This window comes from Podarcis filfolensis (genome assembly GCF_964270895.1).
Source record: "Podarcis filfolensis genome assembly, chromosome: 14".
NCBI lineage: Eukaryota > Metazoa > Chordata > Lepidosauria > Squamata > Lacertidae > Podarcis > Podarcis filfolensis.
The window spans coordinates 12,436,480-12,459,683 of record NC_139616.1 but is presented as its reverse complement, the minus strand read 5'-3'; the positions used below and the strand labels follow the sequence as shown (position 1 = coordinate 12,459,683).

Here is a 23,204-nt window from a genome sequence, read left to right as displayed (position 1 = left end):
AAATACTCACACTCACACAACCATCCCATGGCAGTGTGGGTCAGCACCCTTTTCTGCCCAGATCGCCAGCCCCTCCAGGAGGATAAGATGCCCCTGGGCTGAGCAGAAACCGACAGGTGGGCACATCACCCATCTCAAGGTTTGCCAGGTCTGCACCACCGGAACCTATTTGCAATGCCAACGCTAAAGCCTTGGAGTGCTAAGCAGCTTCTGAGCATTTGCAAAGCCTCAATGCTCCCGTGCCCCTAAAAAAAACCCCAGATGCATCACAGCCTTGTGACTCACCCATCCTGGGGTGGAGAGGACCTGCTTCCTAGAGGAAGGGTTGCAGCTCAGTGGTGAAACATCTGAAGAAGGTCCCTGGTTCAATCCCCAAGTAGGGCTGGAGAGACCCCTTCCTGAAACTCTGGAAAGCTGCTACCAGCACGTGTGAACAGTACTGAGCTTGATGGGCCAAAGGTCTGAGTTCCTGTGCTCCTAGGCTCTCCAAGCAATGGCAAGCCTGAGTTTTCAGGAATTCCGAACCAACCTGGCCAGCCAATGCTCTGCGGACCTCCAAGGTTTTACCTGCTGCTGCTCAGATCTGACACACCAGCACAAAACCAGGTGCCAGTTGCTGCTCTCCGTTCCCTGCCGGTTCATAACCGATTTCCAGCCCTCCTCTAATCCTCTGTACCGCCAGAGGGGTAAAAACAAGCACTCCCACCCCCTATCCGTGCTGCAAAACCGTCTTGCGACCAAAGCCCCCCAGCTGTCCGCTGGGCTCTTGGCTCCTTCATCCTCCTCCTGTTCCTTCTCTCCTGCTCGGCTGGCCCTTCAAGAGAGCAGCATCTCTCTCCGTCTCCTTGTCGCCCAGCACCCCTCCCTCCGCAGCCGCCGCTTTCTTCCCATAGCCCAGCTAGCCCTTGCGAAGGGAACCGCTCCGAATCCAAACTTGGCTGGTTCGCTCTCCCAGCCCTAAACCCGCACGTTTGCTTTCTCGCCTGCAGCCGACAACGCGATCTTCTCGGTCCGATTCGTCCAAACCGAATTAACTCACAACGAAATAAGCGTTAAGAAAGAAAGAAAAAAACCACATACGCACAGAAAAAAGGGGAAGGCAAAAAAAGAAAAGAAAAGCGCAAGAGCGCATCCGACACTGGCAGACCTTGCAACTTTTCAAACGACCATCTAACACGCAGGTCGTCGCCTCCGAGACGCTTTTCGGCAGCCCTCACCTCCCCACAAGCTGCAGCGCCTGCAAGCAACGAGTCAAAAAGAAAATAACCCAGGGACGGGTGGGGGGGGGGCGCGGATATCCACACGTCTCTGCTCAGAAGCACCATTGACTCCAATGCGACTGACTCCCGGGAAAGTATTGTTGCAGGATTGCGCCTTAACCAACACCCGGTTTCGTCTCAGGACTCTTCCCGTCCTGCCTCCCCGTGCACGCATAGACCTATATATAAACCCCCAACACCATTTTCCTCCCCCAGCGAAGCTCCGCCGCGACGCGCGTTGCAAGCCGATCAGCTGTCCTGCGTGTGCACGCCATTCAGACAATAACTAGCCAGCCGTGAGATGCTGAGACGCGCTGTCGCAGCTCGGCTTCTGCCAAGCAAACCGGGGGAGGAGGAAGGGGGGGGGAGAATGGCTTTTGCAATCGGCTTGTGTGTGTTTGTGGAAACGTAGATCTCCTTACCTCATCCACGGGCTTGGTGGAGGGGAGATGGAGAAGGAAGCCGCCGCGGGAATACCAAGAGCGAAGGGTGGAGAAAGAATGGTAGTAGAATAATAATAATAATAATAATATCTGCGATCAAAATATCAGAATCGAATCAAGAGTCGAGCTCCAGCTCGGCGCTTCCCCGCGAGCGTCGCGTCTGGCCGTCCTCATCCTCGCAAACCTTCTCCTGCAAAAACTCGCGGCGGCGGCAGCAGCGCCGGGACGCGCCGGCAGCAAAACAAACCCGAGCGAGGCAAATGGTGTAATACGATCCATCTCCAGTCACTCCGGCAAAAGGAGCCGAGAGGGGGGAGGCAGCTGCCGCCGCCGCCGCCGCCGCCGCTTCCCTCCCAACCATCAGGCGGCTGGAGAGCTCAGGGTCCCACCCCCAACAGGCTGGGATAAGGCGAGCAGATTTGGGCAGCTCGCCCTCACTGGCTGCGGCGAGGCCCCCATCTCTCCCTCCGCCCCTCCATCGCTCCCTCCTTCCCTGTCTCTTTCCCTCTGACCCTTCAGTGGCCTCCCCACCGCCACCCCCGCTTCCAAGGAGCTGCTACAACTCCAAACACCTCCGTTACACTGGCAAAGCTCGCGCAGTGGTCATGAAGGAGCCGTCTTTCTCTCTCTCGTTTTCCCCTCCCTCTCCTCTCCTCTTTTATTATTCAAGCCTTATTTCAGACATCCTGAGGACAAACAATAGCTGCCAACAGGCTCTGAATGCACACAGCCCTCCAGGAAAGTTAAGAAAGTTAAGACCCAATTCTTTTTTCCCCTTCTCAAATCATTCGCTTTGTCTTTGTCCCCAATCTTCCCTGCAATCCCTTCCTTCCTTCTCTTTTTCTCTGCGCAACAGCGCGTCAATAGTACTTACAATGCTGTTGCTAATAATACGTTGGTTACCTGCCCTCCTCCTGAGGTTCCAGGACAGGTTACAACAATTTAAACACAATGTTAAAAACACAATGTGAAATCACAGAAATAAGGTGGGCTTTAAAAACTTTCTCTTTCTTTCTTTCTTTCTTTCTTTCTTTCTTTCTTTCTTTCTCTCTCTCTCGTTCTTTCTTTCTTTCTTTCTTTCTTTCTTTCTTTCTTTGGTTCCTTCCTTCCTTCCTTTCTCCCTTCCTTCCTCCCTCCCTCCCTCTCTTTCTGTCTCTAAGCTTCTCCCCTCAACACGTTTTTTTTCTCGTCCTTCACCAGCGAGCCCACAACTATTCTCCAATCACACAACTTTATAAACAGGTATAAGTTATCAGAAGTCAGACAGGTGGGGGAAAGAACTCCCATCAAATCACACACACACACACACAGGAACACGTTTCCTTTTTCTCAAAGATTGCTTGCTCAAAATTTCTCATTCCTACTTTAAATGACAGTCCTTCAGTACACTGTAATTTGACAGGATAATGAGAGTCCATTTTCACAGACAAGGTAAAAAAAATGGGAAAGGAGGGGTGTGGGAGATCTGAAATGTCTTCAATAAAATGGGGGAGTAATATATAGGGTTTTTTGTTTTTTTAAGTACCATGGGTTTAATCTTGGAAATAAATGCCAAGAATTGACGATGATTTATTAATTTTTCTGCTGAAACATGAATCATTGAAGGCATAGAACGGTAGGGGGAAAAAATGCACCACTTGGAAAATTGGGGAGGGGGATGTTTCTCTGAGCTTTATTATTTGAGCTTGGAGGGAAAGCAGAATTTCATTTCAAAAAACATATTGCAGCAAAAACTGATTTTCTCTATCAAGTCCAAGGCTGAAAACCTGCTAAGTAAAATCACCGGGAGTTTGGCCACAGGAGCAGCAATGCACCCCAAGGCTTCAATATATTACTCCCCGTGGTTATTCACTAACTCTGCAAAGTTGTTAAATCGCACTTGTAACTTTGCCTTAAAAAGCGCTTGGCTTCTCCTTTCACAGACCTGGTCAAGATCTCATATTTACTTGCAAGAAATATTTGTGGCACAATTCTCCCCGCGCAAAAAGCAGAAGCTGACAAAAACTCCTTTTATTTCGATGGGAGTTTTGCTTAGAGAGTTAACAACTGATGTGATTGTGGGGTAGAGGAAGAGAGAGAGGTTTAAAGGTTTGGCCCACAGTACATTCTCTTCAGTGACTGCCAACAAAGTTTCCCAGCCATGGGAATGGGCCATTTTTGGCAGGCAAACCTTTGGATATTTCACTCTGATGTTTTCGGGTGGTGACAGACTGAAGACTACATCACTGCGGCCTTCTGTACAGCTGACATTCAACAGACCCATTTTCTGACACCAGAAGCTTTTGCCTCTTTAGAAGCATAAGGGTATTCTTCACGTCTCTCTTTCCAAGGGAGCAACCCAAACGATGTGGATGTCAAAATCTGCACGCTCAGTGTAGAAACTAGGGTGGTAACCGCATATGTCATCTAAGAATCAAACTGCAAACCAGAAGGAGATATATATATATGGAGATGCAATGTGCGGGTATCCAGGGGAAAGTCTGTGAGAGGCTTGAAATGTTTTAAGGCAGATCCAAGATGGCATGAGCATTGCAAAACCCTGACAGCCGCAAAGCCATGCCCACAAATACACCCCACTGGCTTTTCCTAAAGCAGTGTCGCCTAGAAAGCAATGAGGAAGAGATAATTTAGGGGCAATATGATAGATATTGGAAGGGCTGCCCCATAAATGATGGAACAAATCTGTTTCTTGTTGCTCCAGAGGGTAGGATCCAAACCAATATGTTCAAATGTCAAGAAAAGTGGATTTGGACAAAACATTAGGAAGAGCTGACGGTATGAATGACAGTGTGACAGCGCGTCTCAGAAGGTGGGGTCCTCTATGTTTAAACTGGCATCGTGCCACTTTCAACAATCTCCCAAAGAACCCTGGGAAGTGTAGTTTATTAAGAGTGCTGAGTGTTGCTAGGAGATCCCTTGATCCCTTGTGGAGCTACATTTCCCAGTTTCCTGGGAAGATGGGTTCATTGTTAAAGCACTCAGAGAATTGTGGCTTTGAAGCTTCAAAGCAGCTGATGCAAGGGGACAGCAGCCCTTACAGAGAGCTCTCAGCACTAAGCAGGATTGCTCTCCCCCATTGGCAGAGGGCGAGATCCTTCTTAGTGCTGGGCTTACAAGAGTGATCAGGGACGCGGGTGGCGCTGCGGGTTAAACCACAGAGCCTAGGCCTTGCCGATCAGAAGGTTGGCGGTTCGAATCCCTGCGACAGGGTGAGCTCCCGTTGCTCGGTCCCTGCTTCTGCCAACCTAGCAGTTCAAAAGCACGTCAAAGTGCAAGTAGATAAATAGGTACCACTCCGGCGGGAAGGTAAAGGGCATTTCTGTGTGCTGCTCTGGTTCGCCAGAAGCGGCTTAGTCATGCTGGCCACATGACCCGGAAGCTGCACGCCGGCTCCCTCGGCCAATAAAGCGAGATGAGCGCTGCAACCCCAGAGTTGGCCACGAGTGGACCTTAATGAGTGGGTCCCTTTACCTTTACCTTTACAAGAGTGATCAGGCATGTCAACTCTCGGGTGTGCCCAAACTCAGTACTTGAAAGGAAGTATGGAGAAGTCTCTTCCCTTATCTTTTAAGCCTGCTCTAGTTGTAATCTTAAATATGGTGGGGGAGACTCCCAATCGCTTCTCCCCACTTCCCTGAAGCTACCAAATCCTCTTTTAAAACTATCTGAATCTAGGAAGCTGCCTTATACTCAGACCATTCGTCCCCCTTGCTCCTTATTGTCCAAATGGACTGACAAAGCAAGGGGTTGGGTTGAACTTGGGGCCTTCTGCAGGCAAAGCAGATACTTGACCACTGAACGATAACTAGCCATCAACACTTCTTCCTATATACGTAAGAATGTAACATGTTGTCACACCAGGGAGCCAGTGTGGTGTAGTGGTTAAAAGTGGTAGTCTTGTAATCTGGGGAACCGGGTCCGCATCTGCGCTCCTCCACATGCAGCTGCTGGGTGACCTTGGGCTAGTCACACTTCTCTGAAGTCTCTCAGCCCCACTCAACAGAGTGTTTGTTGTGGGGGAGGAAGGGAAAGGAGAATGTTAGCCGCTTTGAGACTCCTTAGGGTAGTGATAAAGCGGGATATCAAATCCAAACTCTTCTTCTCCTTCTCCTTCTCCTTCTCCTTCTCCTTCTCCTTCTCCTTCTCCTTCTCCTTCTCCTTCTTCTTCTTCTTCCTCTTCCTCTTCCTCTTCCTCTTCCTCTTCTTCTTCTGCAGTTTGCATGGCTGCCAGAGACATCATGAGGAATGACAGGCCAACTGTTTAATGTGGGGGACAAAGCTTTGTGTGGGGTCACTATTATTATTTTTACATTTAGGTTTTAAAGTACTTATAACAGTTGTATTTCATAGAATTGTAGAGTTGGAAAGGACCTTATAATCCAGCCTTCTGCAGTGCAGGAATATGCAGCTGTCCCATTCAAGGATCAAATCAACACCATTATCAACACCATGCTAACCATGGTGAGCTATCAATTTCATTTCCCTCTGATCTCACTGCTAACATTTCCCCCTCTCTCTACACACACCCGACACATTTTATTATTTTTTGGTTTTTATTTACAGTGGTACCTTGGTTTACGAACTTAATCTGTTCCAGAAGTCTGTTCTTAAACCAAAACCATTCTTAAAGCGAGGCACACTTTCCCTAATGAGGCCTCCCACCGCCAGTGCCCTTCCACCGTTCGGATTCCGTTCTTAGACCAAGGTAAAGCTCTCAAACCAAGACACTATTTCTGGTTTTGCAGAGTTTGTAAACCAAATCATTCTCAAACTGGACTGTTTTTAAACTGAGGTACCATTGTATATGCATATATACCATTTAGCCGTACCACAATCTGATAATAATTGGCTCGTGGTGACATGGAGGTGGGCCTTTTTACTGGTGGCACCCATGTTATGAAACGTGCTCCCTCGTGAAACAGGAGAGGCCCCCATCTGAATTGAATTCTGCTGACTTCTGAAGCTTACCGGCTTACACAGACACCCCTGTGACTTCTCAGCCCGAGTCTCCTGTTTTAATTACTGTGTTATTCTAATGGGATTGTTTTATTGGATCTTTTAATTATGAATGTTTATATTTAAATGTTTTAATGGGATTGTTGCACCGTGTATTTTAACTGTGTACTTTAATTATGGATGCTTATACTTTAATGCTCCTGTAATTGGTTTTTCTACTTGTAAACCACTTAGAAACACCCCCCCTTTTTTTGATAAATAAACAAACAACGCCATGTGTCTGATGAAGTCGACTCTGGCCCACTAAAGCTCATGCCATAATCGATGCGGCAGTCTTTAAGACTCTGAAAAGACTCTTTGCTATTTTGGCTGCACTGGTAAGTGTCTCCAGAAGAAAGTCCCACTGGGTTTTAGTTCTACAGAAGTGTGACTAAGATTGCAGATGTTATTGGCTGCCCCTTTGGAAAGGAAGACCATCTAGTTTGCATTTGAAGACTTGAGCAAAAAGTTGTATTGTTTGCCTTGAGATGCCGTCAACATTCTCCATGTTCCCCCTTTGAGGGTGGAGCAGAGGGTAGAAACAGGAGAACAGACCTTTTTAGTGGTGGCTCCCCACATATGGGAGGCAATCCTTAGGGAAGCACACATGACACATCACTTTCTAGTTTAAGACACCAGGGGGAAATGTTTCTTTGTAACCAGGATTTTGGCCCTGGAGGGTTGTAGATGTTTGTGGCCTCTCTTAGTGGGATAGGCCTTTTCTCTCTCTATATATATATTATTAATTGTATTTAATAGTCACGTCTTCACCAAAGCAACCCAAAGCGACTTATAAAAATGGTACAAACATTAAAACCAATAATAAATCTGAAGCAGAATGTGAAATCTCTCTCTCTCTCTCTCTTTCTGCTTCATTTTTTATTATTGGTTTTAATGTTTGTACCATTTTTATAAGTCACTTTGGGTTGCTTTGGTGAAGAAGTGACTAATAAATATAATTAATAATAGCAATAATTTTATATGCAACAAGCAACAGTGTAGTAAACCTATATTCTTAAAGGTTTTTTTCCCCTTAAACGTTTTTGAAGCTTCAAAATCTAACACTTGAAAACATTGAAAAAGGCTTCTCTCTCCCTCCCCCCCTCTCTCTGTCTCTCTCTCTCTCTCTGTGTGTATATTTGTGTTTGTGCACAAATTCTGCACAACAATTGCTTGTAAATTCAGGCCTCTATTGACATGATAAACCATCAGCTACACGGGGAGGAAAGCTCCTTAAATCCTGCAGACATAATATGCCAGCATTGTGTCAATAGCAAGCAGATTAAAGAGCACATTGTGAAGCTATTTAGCCTTATCTTTGAATTATCCTGGAAGTTGTTCCTCACTGCAACTCTTAACCCGACCCCCATTCTGACAACTTTTAGGAAGGAATGTTTTAAGAAAATTAGAAACAGAGGGCTATTGAATGCTTGTTTATCTTGGGAAAGCTTTTTTTTTAAAAGGCACACACTTCAACACATTTGTGATGCAGGTAGGGGTGGGCCTGTCTCTTTTAATTTGACAGCTTGGACCGAGTAAGAGTGGAACTGGATGCTAGCTAAGTAAATAAACCTAGCAAAGGATGATGTGGACATGAGAATAGCCCTGCTGAATTAAGCTGCACCTCCTGTGTTCACCTCCTGTTGTCGGATATATCTGTTTTTATGTCCCTGTGTTTTTATGTTTGTACATATTTTATGGGCTAATAGCCGTAAATAAATAAATTGTAAAGCTGCAGGTTCATTCAGTCCAGCACTCACTGTGACCAAGCAGATACATATGGGAAGCCAACAACAGTGCTCTCCCAACCTGCGATTCCCAGCCACTGGTATTCAGAGACACACATCCTTTGACAGTGGAGGGAGAACATGGCCATTGTGCTTGGGAGCTGCTTATAGTGTCATCCTCCATAACTTTGTCTATACCTCTTTTACAGCCATCCAGATTGGTGGCCATCACTACCTTTTATAGTAGCAAATTCCATCATTTTAAGTACAGTGGTACCTCGGGTTACAGACGCTTCGGGTTACAGACGCTTCAGCTTACAGACTCTGCTAACCCAGAAATAGTACCTCGGGTTAAGAACTTTGCTTCAGGATGAGAACAGAAATCGTGCTCCAGTGGCGCGGTTGCAGCAGGAGGCCCCATTAGCTAAAGTGGTACCTCAGGTTAAGAACAGTTTCAGGTTAAGAACGGACCTCCAGAAAAAATTAAGTTCACACTGTACCTGCAGTGTGAAAAATAACTTTTCTCGCCTGCCCTGAATCTTCCCATGTTCATTTTCATTAGATGGCCCTGAGTTCTAAAATGTAAGGAAGAGGCGAAAAACCTATTTGTATCCACTTTCTTCACATTCTAGATAATTTAATATACCTCTATCATGCCCCCACCTCCCCCTCCCAACTCAAAAGTACCAAATCACAGAATCACAGTATTGTGGTGTTAGAAGGAATCCCTCTTTAGGGAAGTTTTTAATGTTTGATGTTTTATCATGTTTTAATACTCTGCTGTGAGCCGCCCAGAGCGGCTGGGGAAACCCAGCCAGATGGATGGGGGTATAAATACTGTAAATATATTATTGTTGTTGTTCTTGTTGACAACAACTACTACTACATCATCATCATCATCCCAAGGGTCATCTAGTCCAGGCATAGGCAAACTCTGGCCCTCCAGATGTTTGGGACTACAACTCCCATCTTCCCTAGCTAACCGGACCAGTGGTCAGGGATGATGGGAATTGTTATGATGATGGCGAGATGGTGACAAAATCTCCGCAATACGATGATGTGGTTGGAAATTCTGGGTCTGCTGATTCATTAAGCAGCAGCATGTCCCTGTCTGTCAGCACTGACTCAGCATCTCAGAAATGCTGACAGACATCTCCTAAGCCTTGGCGGTGAGTCATGTCCTGATCACTGGTGAGACAAAGTAGGCTGAGGCTCAGGAGACCAGCAGCTGCTGGAAAGGGCGCTTAGTGCAACCATGCAACAGGTGCTGGTGGCTCTAGCTGTAGAATCAGAGAATCACAGATTTGTGGAGTTGGAAGGGACCCCAAGGGTCATCTAGTACAACTCCTTGCAATGCAGACATCTCAACTAATGCATCCCTGACAGATGGCTACCCAACCTCTGCTAAAAAACCTCCAAGGAAGGAGAGTCCACACCTCCTGTGGGACCCTGTTCCACTGTCGAACAGCTCCTACTGTCAGAAAGTTCTTCCTGTTGTTTAGTCAGAATCTCCTTTCTTGTAACTTGAATCCATTGGCTCAGGTCTTCGAGTTACACACATCCAGAGAGCCAGTGTGGTGTAGTGGTTAAGAGCGGTATACTCATAATCTGGTGAACCGGGTTCGTGTCTCCGCTTCTCCACATGCAGCTGCTGGGTGAGCTTGGGCCAGTCACACTTCTTTGAAGTCTCTCAGCCCCACTCACCTCACAGAGTGTTTGTTGTGGGGGAGGAAGGGAAAGGAGAATGTTAGCCGCTTTGGGACTCCTTCAGGTAGTGATAAAGCGGGATATCAAATCCAAACTCTTCATCTTCATCTTCATCTTCTTCCTTGCACTTCTGCTTCCCAACTGAAAGTTATCCTTGGTAATGGAGAGCTGCTCTACCTCCATGTATCTCTATGTGGCCCTCTCCTTATTGGCGGCCCCCACGCCTGGTGGCATACAGTTGGTGACCAGCCAACAGCAATGGAGTCCCATTGATAGATAGCCCTAGTCCCCCTTCCCCCCATTTTAAGATCTTAGTAGTCTAAATTATCAGAATGAGCAGTTGGGAATAATGTGCTCTGTATAATATTCCGTGCTGATAAAATTACATCGACTCATTTAGTCAATTTAGTCTTCAATGGTAGTCCTACTCAGATTTGACCCACTGAAGTCAACGAGCATTGCTAGTTTTGCTTCATTAATTTCAGCAGGTATACTCTGAGTAGGACTTAATTGGATGCAAACCTTAAATGAGGAATGGGTAACATGATTGGCAACAACTGTCCAGTTTTTTGGACTGGGTTCTATCCTAGCTCTTCCTGGAGATGCTGGACCTGGAACTCACTGAGTTATGGCCAATTCCCACCAACTTCATCTAGCCCAACCAATGGTCAGGGATATTAGGAATTGTAATTCAGTGATATCTAGAGGGCCACAGGTTCCCCAACCCTGATCTGGATATAATCAAGGATGGATACAAAGCACCACACACAGTATGGATCTTCTGAGCAATTGAGGTGATAGCAGACCTTGGCTCGTCATCATTCACCGAGATACGAGAGCAGCCTTAACATCACTGAGCCGTATATTTCATTGCACACTTGTGATCCTTCAGCACAAGGATAAAATAACTTAACTGCATCTACATACTGCAAAGAAACAGGGCAGGTTTTACAGATCCACTGATACCATTTGATCCCTGATGTCCATTTGGTATAAGAACAATACTGTCCATCTTGGTTACTCTGCAAAAGTACTCAGCATTTTCACATGTCAGTTTCATTCTGCTCAGCGCTGTTCATACGTACAAGGTTTGTGTGGCATCGGATCATAAAAATCAAATAAAATCCCGGCCATACTGCTTTCTCATTTAATCCAGATCTACCGTTTCTGCAGAAAATCCAATAAACAAATAAATAAAAGCCCTGCAGAAATGGAAAGTACGGATTAAACAGGAGGCAAACGATGGAATGGCATTCTGATGAGGATACAGTGGTACCTCAGGTTACAAACACCTCCGGTTACAAACACTTCAGGTGACAGACTCTGCTAATCTGGAAGTAGTACCTCGGGTTAAGAACTTTACCTCAGGATGAGAACAGAAATCGTGCGGCTGCAGCAGGAGGCCCCATTAGCTAAAGTGGTACCTCAGGTTAAGAATGGTTTCAGGTTAATAACAGACCTCTGGAACAAATTAAGTTCGTAACCAGAGGTACCACTGTACTGTAGTGTGGATGCTGCAAAACTTCTATTTGTGACCAGCCCTGAATTCAGAATAAACTGCCATGTGGAACTGCCCTTTTATATAGCTGCCAATTGGTTGCCCTTATGGAAAGAAAGTGGCCCTGTTTCGCCCTTATTTTTCCTCCCATAAAGCACTGCTTCTGTCCCAGTGTATTTTGGTGCTGTTGAAAATCTTTTCACGCTATTTTCTCCCCAAGTATACACAATTCAAATGTAAATTGGTATGTAACTAATTACTGTGTAGCTTTAATACTTGTTTATCACAGTAACGGCTTTGGAGTCACACTTGCAAAACGGCGCACGAAGAGTCTTGCCATGAACTATGGTAATTATAACAATGAAATAGGATGTAATTATTAAGGCTGCATATAATTAGGGCTAAAAATTAGCATTCAAACTGGTATTTAGAGACTAATTTGCAATCCACAAGCGGAGTTACTGGTAAATATCAATCCTTAACTGATAATATTAGTTTAGTGTGGACTGCTAACCTTCAATCAGGATAATCATAGAGAGCTTGGTTTCCTTGGCCCCTGGTGGGTCTGATGTGGTGAAGAAATGCTGAGAGGTGGAACAGAGAGTTAGTGAGTATGGAGCGGGGGAATCATTATTGGGAAATGTCCCTTTATCTTCATTGATTTATTAAATAAACAAACAAACCGGTTTTACTCTCTTTATTTAAGAAAGTGGAATCCTAACAAAGAGAAGCTCAGACAAGACCAGTGGGCCTCAAACTTTTTCAGCAGGGGGCTGGCCCACTGTCCCTCAGACCTTGTGGGGGCCGGACTATATTTTTTGGGGGGAAATGGATGATGAGCGGCACGCGAAAGGGCTCCGGAGAGGGGCTGGCACCAACAAAGCCCAGCCCCTTTCCTCCTCTAGGCAGGGCAGGGAGAAGCCAGGAGGAGGGAGGGAGGCGCTGCTGCCATATGAGGGAGAGGGAGGGAGAGGAAAAGAACGTGTGCGCTGGTGATCCACACGGCGATTCCTGGACCCTCCACGGGCCGGATTTAGAAGGCTATTGGGTCTGATCTGGCCCATGGACCTTAGTTTGCCGACCCATGGACAAGAACCCACGAAGGGATCTTGTGTTAAACAGGTAATCTAGACCATGGTTTCCCAAACTTGGGTCTTCAGCTGTTTTTGGACTACAGTTCCCATCATCCTTGACCATTGGTCCTGCTAGCTAGGGATGATGGGAATTGTAGTCCAAAAACTGGAGACCTAAGTTTAATAAACTTTGATCTGGACTATTGTGTGAAAAACACAACACATTATCAACTGTCCCAATTTTCCCAGGACATGCCGGAATTACAGAAGCTTCTGATTGGATTCTGGAATGTCCCACTTCCCTGCTCCAGCACTGCTGCTACTGAACTTGGGAAGGAGGATAAGCCGGCGCTTGCAGCTGGCACTTGCAGTGGTGCCGTGCTCTCTGGCACCAGAAGATGTGTCCCTTTTGGTGCCGCACTCTCACACGAGTCAGCTGGCTTGCACAGGCGCGCGGCACCGAAATACCTGCATCCTAATTTTTGCCATTTAGCAATGACAAACCTAGACAGCATCTTAAAAAGCAGAAACATCACCTTGCCGACAAAGGTCCGTATAGTTAAAGCTATGGCTTTCCCAGTAGTGATGTATGGAGGTGAGAGCTGGACCATAAAGAAGGCTGATCGCCAAAGAACTGATGCTTTTGAATTATGGTGCTGGAGGAGACTCTTGAGAGTCCCATGGACTGCAAGAAGATCAAACCTATCCATTCTGAAGGAAATCAGCCCTGAGTCCTCACTGGAAGGACAGATCGTGAAGCTGAGGCTCCAATACTTTGGCCACCTCATGAGAAGAGAAGACTCCTTGGAAAAGACCTTGGTGTTGGGAAAGATTGAGGGCACAGGGAGAAGGGGACGACAGAGGACAAGATGGTTGGACAGTGTTCTCGAAGCTACCAGCATGAGTTAGACCAAACTGCGGGAGGCAGTGGAAGACAGGAGTGCCTGGCGTGCTCTGGTCCATGGGGTCACGAAGAGTCGGACACGATTCAACGACTAAACAACAAAAGTTTTTGCCAGTGGAATGTTGGAGAGCATGGGATGGGTCCAGGGGTATGACCTAATAGCACATGAGGCTGGTGGATGAAGCTGAGCAGGTCTAAGTTTGGTCAGTGCCTAGATAGGGGGCTACCTGGGAAATACATGCATGCTGCCTTGGACTCCATGATAGAAGAAAGATGGGATAGAGATGTAAGAACATAATAGTAATAAACCTATACTGTGGAACTTGTTTTCTCCAGGATCACATCCACACCTTACATTTTAGCCACTGTTATGCCACCTTAACAAGTCACGGAGGATCCTGGAAACTGTAGTTTGTTAAAGCTGCTGACCTTGCAAAGCTGCAATTAGCAGCACCCATAACAGACTACAGTTCCCAGGATTCTCCATGACTTGTTAAGGTGGCATCACAGTGCTTTGGTGCTATGGCGTGGATGTGACCTAGTTGTCATTCTTTGCTTTGAAAACCTTTCCCCTCTGCTTTTCGCCACGCTTCCTTTGCCTACTTTTTGCTTTTCGAGCTTGCAATCCCGAGACCAGGGCTCATTAACTGATGTGAGCTGTTTTGCGCGACAACACTTATCTGAAAAGCTTTTTAAAAAATCTTTTAATCTGCTGTTAGATTGGTTAATGCTGCTGACTGTCACTGTGAGATGTGGAGGGTTGGGTGTCCTTTTTTTTTTTAGTTACTGCATTGTAATTTGTCATCTTCTGATTGTTTTACTTATAATTGTGAGCCACCCTGGCGTCGTAATTGAACTGAAGGGCGGGATACGATACTGTAATAAACCAACCAACCAACCATCAGACCCATGCAATTATTTGTTTGGCTTTCTCTTCAGGGAATCAGGAGCTTTGATACTCCTGTGGAAGAGGAGTTTGGCTGTGGTGGGATGTCATGGTGGGAGAGACTCTTGGGCTGTGTATGCACTGTACACTTTAAACACATGGCTTCCCCCAATGAATCCTGGGAACTGCAGTTGACCCTGCACAGAACTGCAATTCCCAGCACCCTTAACAAGGTACAACTGCTAATACAGTGGTACCTAGGGTTAAGAACTTAATTCATTCTGGAGGTCCGTTCTTAACCTGAAACTGTTCTTAACCTGAGGTACCAATTTAGCTAATGGGGCCTCCCGCTGCCGCCACCGCCCAATTTCTTTTCTCATCCTGAAGCAAAGTTCTTAACCCAAGGTACTACTTCCGGGTTAGCAGAGTCTGTAACCTGAAGTGTCTGTAACCCAAGGTACCACTGTATATACCTTGGGGGGGAATTATGTGCTTTAGATGGCAAGACCAAAGTCCGTTTCGGGGACCTAATCCAGCCCCTGTGGCAGTTTATTTCCTGGGGTTAAATCCTGAAAAAACCTCAACAACCTTAATCCTAAAAAAAGGTTAACAACCTTGGTCGGCCCTCACGACCCTTCACTTCATCAAATCTGGCCCTCTTTGAAAAAAGTTTGGACACCACTGAATGGTGTATATGCAGACTAAAATACCGTATTGGCCTGAATATAAGCCTCATCTTTCCCCCAAATTCCGACTATGAAAAGTTAAAGTGCGGCTTATATTCGTGACTTTACAGCATGCAGCCAGGAGCGCAGGGCAAACAGCGCCAGGAGCGTGGCAAAGCGGCGTCTGCCCTGAGCGTAGTCCCCCATCCTCTCCCCCAAGGCCGGGAAGGGAGAGAGCGAGGAAGGGGAAAGGTCGCCGGCAATGCAGCCCCCCCCGTATGCAGTCAAGAGCAGCGAGGAATGGAGTGGCTTATATTCGGGTATTCTCCCCCTCCCCCATTTTAAAGGTGTGGCTTATATTCGGATGCAGCTTATATTCGGGCCAATACGGTAAGATCAAATGCAGGAGTTGAAACCCATGTCCCAATGGTGCAGCTGCCCACCTTCTCTACTGACGTCACAGCCATTATCCTGTTTATTGGCAATTATGTCAAATTCCCCTTGGAAGCAATAAGCCTGATCTTTAATCTGCCATAAGGGACTTGATCCAAGCTTCCTGTTCATTGTTCCTAATCCCTGCCACCTGGGAGAATGGGAAAGCGAGGCAGGGGGCTGTGTCTGTTGCTGAATTATGGGCAGGCCATTGCAACCAAGGTAGCCTTCTGAGCCCCGTATTCACAAAAGCATGTAATCCCCACACCAGACACCCCTCTTCGTACTTGAAGACATCCCTGAAAGCAGGCACAGGACGAAGGATCATCAGGGTAAATAGCTGGTATCTCATGTATACACTCTGCTAAATCCAGTAGAACAATCTCTTTAGTGTTGTTTTTTTTGTCAGTGGAGAAAAATACTTGAAAGGATGCTTAGGGGAGGGAAGCTCATGGGCCCTTTTCTGGCATCTGGCTGTGCATCTCATCCATGACCTCTTGGGTTTATCTCCATATTGGCCCGTCTACATTCAGACTTTATGCTACTCCAGCCTTCCCTGACCTGGTACGCTCCAGATGTTGCTAGTTGGACTCCCAACTCCCACCAGCTCTATCTAGCATAGCCAATGGCCACGGTTTATGGGAAGGGTGGTCCATCTGGAGTGTACAGTGGATGCTCAGGTTGCGAATGTGATCCGTGCGGGATGCATATTCGCAAACCGCAACGTTCGCAATCCGCGTCTGTGCACACGGTTATGATTCAGTGGGTTATGATTCAGTGCACACGTGGGTTATGATTCAGCGCAAAGCACAATTTAGCGCTTCTGCGCATGCGCAACCACCAAAACCCGGAAGTAACCCGTTCCGGTACTTCTGGGTTTCGGCAGTCCATAACCTGAAAAAACGCAACCTGAAGCGGCTGTAACCCAAGGTATGAGTGTACCAGGTTGAAGGAGGCTTCTCTACTCTATCTGTCCCGAGGGTCCAGCTACTCAAGTGAGCTTTACAGGGATCAATTTGAATGGTTTGCTGCAAGGTGGAGGTCTAAACTTAGGGAGAGTGGAAAACTGAATCCAGTAGAACTTCTGACTATTAACTGGTATATAAAATATACAAAATTCAACTCCTGGGGCTAGAACTTCTGCTAGACTGATGTAAGTAGGATTAGCAGAGGAAGGAATGTAAAGGGCACATTTGTTAGCACTTGGTACCCACTTACCATGCATGCAATGACTCAGAACGGGGCAATGAAGCTTATGGGTTCTCTAAAAGCATCCTCGTATCCTCTTCTGCTAAAGCTGTTGTGGTCAAAGTGGCGCTGTGGGTTAAACCACAGAGCCTAGGGTTTGCAGATCAGAAGGTTGGTGGTTCGAATCCCTGTGACGGGGTGAGCTCCCATTGCTCGGTGCCTGCTCCTGCCAACCTAGCACTTCGAAAGCACGTGGTGCAAGTAGATAAATAGGTATCGCTCTGGCGGGAAGGTAAACAGTGTTTCTGTGCGCTGCCTCTTGTTCACCAGAAGCAGCTTAGTCATGCTGGCCACATGACCCAGAAGCTGTACGCCAGCTCCCTCAGCCAGTAAAGCGAAATGAGCGCCACAACCCCAGAGACATCTGCGACTGGACCTAATGGTCAGGGGTCCCTTTACCTTTATCCTCTTCTGCTAAAGCTGTTGTGGTCAAAGTGCCCTGTGGTATCTGCCCACAACAGCTCACCAAACAGCTTAATCTCACCCCCTCTCTTTTAATGTGCAGCCCTCTTTTAATGTGTAGTATTGTTATAATTTGGGTGTGCGTTGTGTTCTGTAGCTTGACCTGTGTTTTGGAAAAAGAGAAAAACTTATATTTTAAAATGTATTTATTAATTAAAAATGGGTAGTCTGGAGACCAGACTAATCTGAAAGAAGGGCATTAATGCCATATTAGAAAACAATTAAAACATCTACTCTCACAGCTAATAAAATCAGGGACAGGTATTTCAGCCATTAGATGTAGCCAAAATGAATCCTACTCAGAGTATGCCGCAGTGAATGCAAGAGGGCTCACTTCAAAGTAGACATATGTATGATTTTACTGATTAAACACTTTGGGTATTATCTGGGTTTATTTACCAAGGCATATGGCATGCATAGGTGGAGGGGTGGAAGCTTGATGTTCCTGCCAGCAGAAAATGCACTGGCTCACATTAGATCGCCAGAGATGCAGCCCAGGCAGCCCGCCAGCTACCTGCCAGAGCTCAATGCTCCCTCCCTTCGCTCTGTCTCAGTTTCAAAATGATTTCACACATTGCATCATCCTTAGCTGAGCAGGGAGCAGGGAGGTGTCTCCAGCTATTTCAATTTCTGGGGGCATTTACTTGCAATTTCTCTGACAACAGAAGTGGTAGGCATGCCTGGTCACTGACTATCAAGGAGCTTTCTAGTGCAATCCTGTACAGGTGTGCTCAGAGGTAAGGCTGAAATCTAAACAACCTTCCTGATTTGGTGGAGTTGGGTTTGGATTGAGCAGAGGTGTATCTCCACCCAGTCTCAGCCCACAGAGCAAGGCAAGCATCACTCCACCAGCGGACAACTCCCTGTTCCACCTGCTGAATGTGTGAGCAGATGGAATACTAGTGGCAGGATCCCTGCTGCTCGCAACCCACCGAAAGCTCCAAAGCTGGGCACTGCAGGAGTGGGAAGGGGCTGAAGCAGCCTGGAATCCACTGGCCCCACTGCCGGCAGAACTGCTGTCACTTACAGGAATGAACAAATCTGTCAACTTCAATTCTCCAGGTTTCTCGTTCTTCCAATCGCATATTCAGTTCTCCCCATTTCTGCAAGAAGCTGTGATTATTATTATTATTTTATAAAGCCCTCATGAAAATTCATCAGCATTTTAGTGCAACCTTCTACTAAACATCTTTTTTGGATTGTCTACGGTGTGCATCTTTGCTAAACAATTTCTTCTATTATAATGCATTGTTGTTCAATATTGTCACCAACCTATGCATTTTGACACACACCTTCCCCTAGTAAATGCATTTTGTACACCTTACTTGGCTAGAGAACTTCATTGCAAAATTCAGAGAACTGTGAATTTTCGAAGTCTGGCGGTGTTTCACGTCGCATACTGTTTTGAAATGTGCAAAGCTGGTAGGTTTGCTTTTAAATGTGAACTGAATCGAATGGCTCTCCCATCCTTCATTACATCAGGCCTGGTGTGGACATAACCACCAGCTTCAAGGTAGATGGTAGGGTAATTTGCTTGACCCTGCCTTCTGCCCTAAATGGCCTGAGCAATGGGTTTGTGGTTGTGGTGGTGACTCCCCCAATCATTCACACCCTGCCTCTGTGTGCCTGAGGTCTGGAGCTCATTCTGTCCCCTGCCAGCCATCTCTTATCTGTACCCAGACTCTCTCACAGCAATCAGACCACAATCCTATAACTATACACATTGGGCGTTCTTCAGCATTTGAGTTTGACTTGCTGTTCCTTGGCTAAGTACAGCAATGGACTGAATGCCATGCTATCAAAACATACATATCAACAGCAAAGATTTTCCAGAGTACACTCGATGCCAGTTTACTGCTGCCAAACCAGAGTGACAGCACAAGTGCCACAGGTGTCGGCAGAAACCTACTGCCGTATCACTGAGACGGCAGACGCGTCACTTGCACTTTCTGCAAATCTAAAGATGGGAGAATGGCTGGGAAAACAAGAAACAGGGAGAGGTGTTGTTTTCCAAATGATAGCTTGACAGTTTGAAGCACTAAAAAAACCAACAACACAACAACACCTAAGAATTGACAGCGTAGCAGAAGAAAATGATGAAGAAATCTCTAACAATGTTGCAGGGCTGCTCATCAGAGGAAGCTCCCTTATACTGAGTCAGACTGTTGATTGATCTAGCTCAGAATTGTCTGTATCAGGGTAGGGAACTTGTGGCCCCCTTAAAGTTCCTGAACGGCAGCTCCCATCGGCATGGCCAATGATCAGGAGTTATGGGTGTTGTTGTTTAGAAGCAACTGAAAAGCCATCAAAGTTTCCCCATCCTTGATCCACATTGGTCGGCACTGGCACTCCAGAGTTTTGCACCAGAGATGATCCTAGCCCTATTTGGAGATGCGGGACTTTCTGCACACAAAGACTGGAACTTCCTAGTGATGACTGGAGACTGACAGAGCAGAAGATAGGGAGCCAAACAGTATATAGAGGCAGAGGTAATGACAGGCATAAGGTAAAGGTAAAGGGACCCCTGACCGTTAGGTCCAGTCATGGCCGACTCTGGGGTTGCGGTGCTCATCTTGCTTTACTGGCCGCAGGAGCCGGCGTACAGCTTCCAGGTCATGTGGCCAGCATGACTAAGCCGCTTCTGGCGAACCAGAGCAGCGCACGGAAACACCATTTACCTTCCCGCTGGAGCGTTACCTATTTATCTACTTGCACTTTGACGTGCTTTCAAACTGCTAGGTTGGCAGGAGCAGGGACCGAGCAACGGGAGCTCACCCCGTGGCGGGGATTCGAACCACCGACCTTCTGATCGGTAAGTCCTACGCCCTGTGGTTTAACCCACAGCGCCACCTGCGTCCCTTACATGACAGGCAGAACCATCTAATTTTGTCTTTATTGTCCTCCTTGATGACTTCTAAAGGGCCACACTGAGATGAAGAAGGAGGAAGCAGATAGCCAGGCCAGGCCACCCTCTGGACTGGTTAGGAGTATGAAACAAGGTGGGCCTGGAGGAATCACAACTGAGGTTGGTGGGGCTGCTCTAATGGACCAGCCTCCAGCAGTTCTAACACTGAGCAATGACCCTTCCTCTACTTTTGATTTCTCCGAGCAGTGAAAATAATGCTTTAGACAAGTTTTCCCAGGTATTTATAAAGAGACACACACAGAACAAAGACTGTGGGGGAATGCATCTTATCACCCTTTGGAGCACTGTGCCCGTTTGTGTTTTCCCTGTTTTAGAACGCAAACATTTTTGGCTCAGCGTGAACACCCCAGCCACAGGGCCATGAAGAATGTGATGGCGATAAACATTATGTAACCCACCCCCAACATCAGTAAACAGAGCTGCTGTATAAAGGGACGAGTGTGAGGGGATGTATAGTGTCTGGCAGAGAAAGGGCTCCCTCGTTCTGAGAGGGAAGGGCGCCAGCTGCATGGTTTCAGTAGGAGGACTGTCCATGACACACTGGAACAAACAGAGGCCACAGCCCAGCTGTGGTGAATTAACTCATTCTCTCGGGACTTGATCCTGAAATGGTTTAAATCAGCAGGAAAAGCCTCCGTTAATTTCAGAACTCATTGTATCCAATAAACAAGGGTGGCCAACCTCTACAGCCAAGGCAGGAATCCTTAAATCCATCAAGATGAGAGAGAGAGAGAGAGAGAGAGAGAGACAGAGAGAGAGAGATAGAGAGAGAGAGAGAGAAAGAGAGAGAGAGAACTCATACTTGTTTTAGAATAAGTGAACAAAGGTTTTACAGTAAGAAGAAAGCTACTTCCTTGAGTTCTCCTGGTGATGTGCCTGGTTAATTTTTTTAAATTATTATTTTTATACACTGCCATAAAAAAACCCCACACATACACAAAACTTTCAGACCAACAGTTTATATAGAGGAAACTGTACACTGGTTGATTCTTATTCTCTTGTTTTACGAAATTTGCCAAATGAATCCCCAAATCTGATTGCACTCTGGCAGAATTCAATTCCCAGGCACTGCTTTGTCAAGACCTTTGTGGGAGTTTCACCAAGAAAATCCCTTTCCTGCTCTTGGAATTTGGTGTGCACCAAGAAGGTGTTCTGCTATGGCCTTGAAAGACTGTAACAGGGAGCATAGCCTCAGATCAGATTACCTTTGCACAGTAGGCCATTTCCTTTACACTTGCACAATCCTCTCTACCTTCACTGGCGATGGGTGTGGCTTGGGAGAGGGTGTGGCCAGGGCCAGATAGAGAGGCCTGGAGGGCCACATTTGGCCCTCGGGACTGCGGTTCCGCATCCCTGATATGTAACTAACAAGCTGCTGTTTTGAAAATTTGCAGCACGGCCCCAACTTCCTGTTGTGAGAGAGGGCAGAAATTATCCTTCTCATATAGTTCATGGAACATGATTTATAAGAGTATGCGCTATGTCCAAACTGTCCATCATTATAACAAGCAGAGGTGGTTGAAAGGGTCCTTTTTCATTCTACAGCATAATGCCGTCTCATGCCCAGCACACATGAACACACAAATATTCTCCATTCAGAATATCAGCTTAAACTTGGATAACGTTTCTCGCTTGCCTGGATGGAGGATTTGGAGGGGTGCGTGACAAAGTGAGTAGAAACTGATGGCTATGTTCTCCTTCCACGGTCGGAGGCAATATGTTTCTGAATACCAGTAGCTGAAAGCTGCAAGAGGGGAGAGGGTTGCTGTTGTGCTCAGGTACTGCTTGGGGTCTTCCCATGGGTTTCTGGTTGGTCACGGTGGGAACACGATGCTGGAAAAGATGGGCCATCCAGCAGGTGCTTCCTATGTAATAATAATTATTATTTTATTTTTTATACCCCACCCATCTGGCTGGGTTTCCCCAGCCACTCTGGGCAGCTGTTATGTTGTTGTCACATTCTAATATTGTTTATTATGTTGTTGTTATGTTCCATTATTATTTGTTAAAATGTATACTGTGCTCTCCATAGATTGTAGAGTTGGAATGGAACGTGAGGATCATCTGATTCAACCATCTGCAATGCAAGAAAGATGCAGCTGCCCCATAGGTAAAGGTCCTTTACCTGGACTGGACCTGACTGTTAGGTCCAGTCGTGGATTACTCTGGGGTTGCACGCTCATCTCGCTCTATAGGCCGAGGGAGCCAGAGTTTGTCTGCAGACAGCTTCCGGGTCATGTGACCAGCATGACTAAGCCACTTCTGGTGAACCAGGGCAGCGCATGGAAACACCGTTTACCTTCCCGTCAGAGTGGTACCTATTTATCTACTTGCACTTCGACGTGCTTTCGAACTGCTAGGTGGGCAGGACCTGGGACTGAACAACGGGAGCTCACCCTGTCGAGGGGATTCGAACCGCCGACCTTCTGATCAGCAAACCCTAGGCTCAGTTGTTTAGACCACAGTGCCACCCACGTCCCTCAGCTGTCCAATATAGGGATCCAATTATCAGCACCATGCTCTAACCATCTGAGCTATCCATGTCCTCCAGAAGGAACTCAGGGTTTGAAACTACAAACAATAAAATGGATAAAACAATAACAACAACTTAAAAACAATTCCAGTATAGGTCAGACTGGGAAAGCTCCCCTCTTAAAATAATTGTTGAAAGAGGAAGGTTTTCAGTAGGTGCTGGAAAGACAACAGAGACGATGTCTGTCCAATATTCAAGGGGAGGGAATACCCCAGGACACTTAAGGCCTAATTCCTACCTTGTGCAGAATGGAGCTCCTGATATGATGGTACCTGCAGGAGTCCTCAGAACATGGTGATCAACTGGGTATATAAGGAGTATGGAGTGTAGCTGGCAGGCTTGGTGCTTCCTCACACATATAGTACGCCATCCCTGACTCTACAACCTTGCCTGTACATGCAGGAATGGATATGTGCAAGTAAATTGCCTATGCATGTTGACACACA

The 23,204-nt window shown here is 46.6% G+C and overlaps 1 protein-coding gene across 13 annotated transcripts in view; it reads right to left on the bottom strand.

Annotated features, from left to right (window-relative positions):
* The window catches only part of SEMA6D (semaphorin 6D), a 425,926-nt gene that overhangs the window by 79,566 nt on the left and 323,156 nt on the right, over nucleotides 1-23,204 (bottom strand). For 3 of the 13 annotated variants that reach the window (XM_083586305.1, XM_083586324.1, XM_083586313.1), the window contains exon 1: nucleotides 1,682-2,201. The exons of 2 other annotated variants lie outside the window; for them this stretch is intronic. The gene's annotated coding sequence lies outside the window, so the exon portion shown is untranslated. Of the gene's footprint in view, nucleotides 1-285; nucleotides 1,547-1,681; nucleotides 2,323-23,204 lie in introns of those variants that run through there. 8 more of the 13 variants (XM_083586321.1, XM_083586311.1, XM_083586314.1 and 5 more) reach the window with 5 other exon arrangements.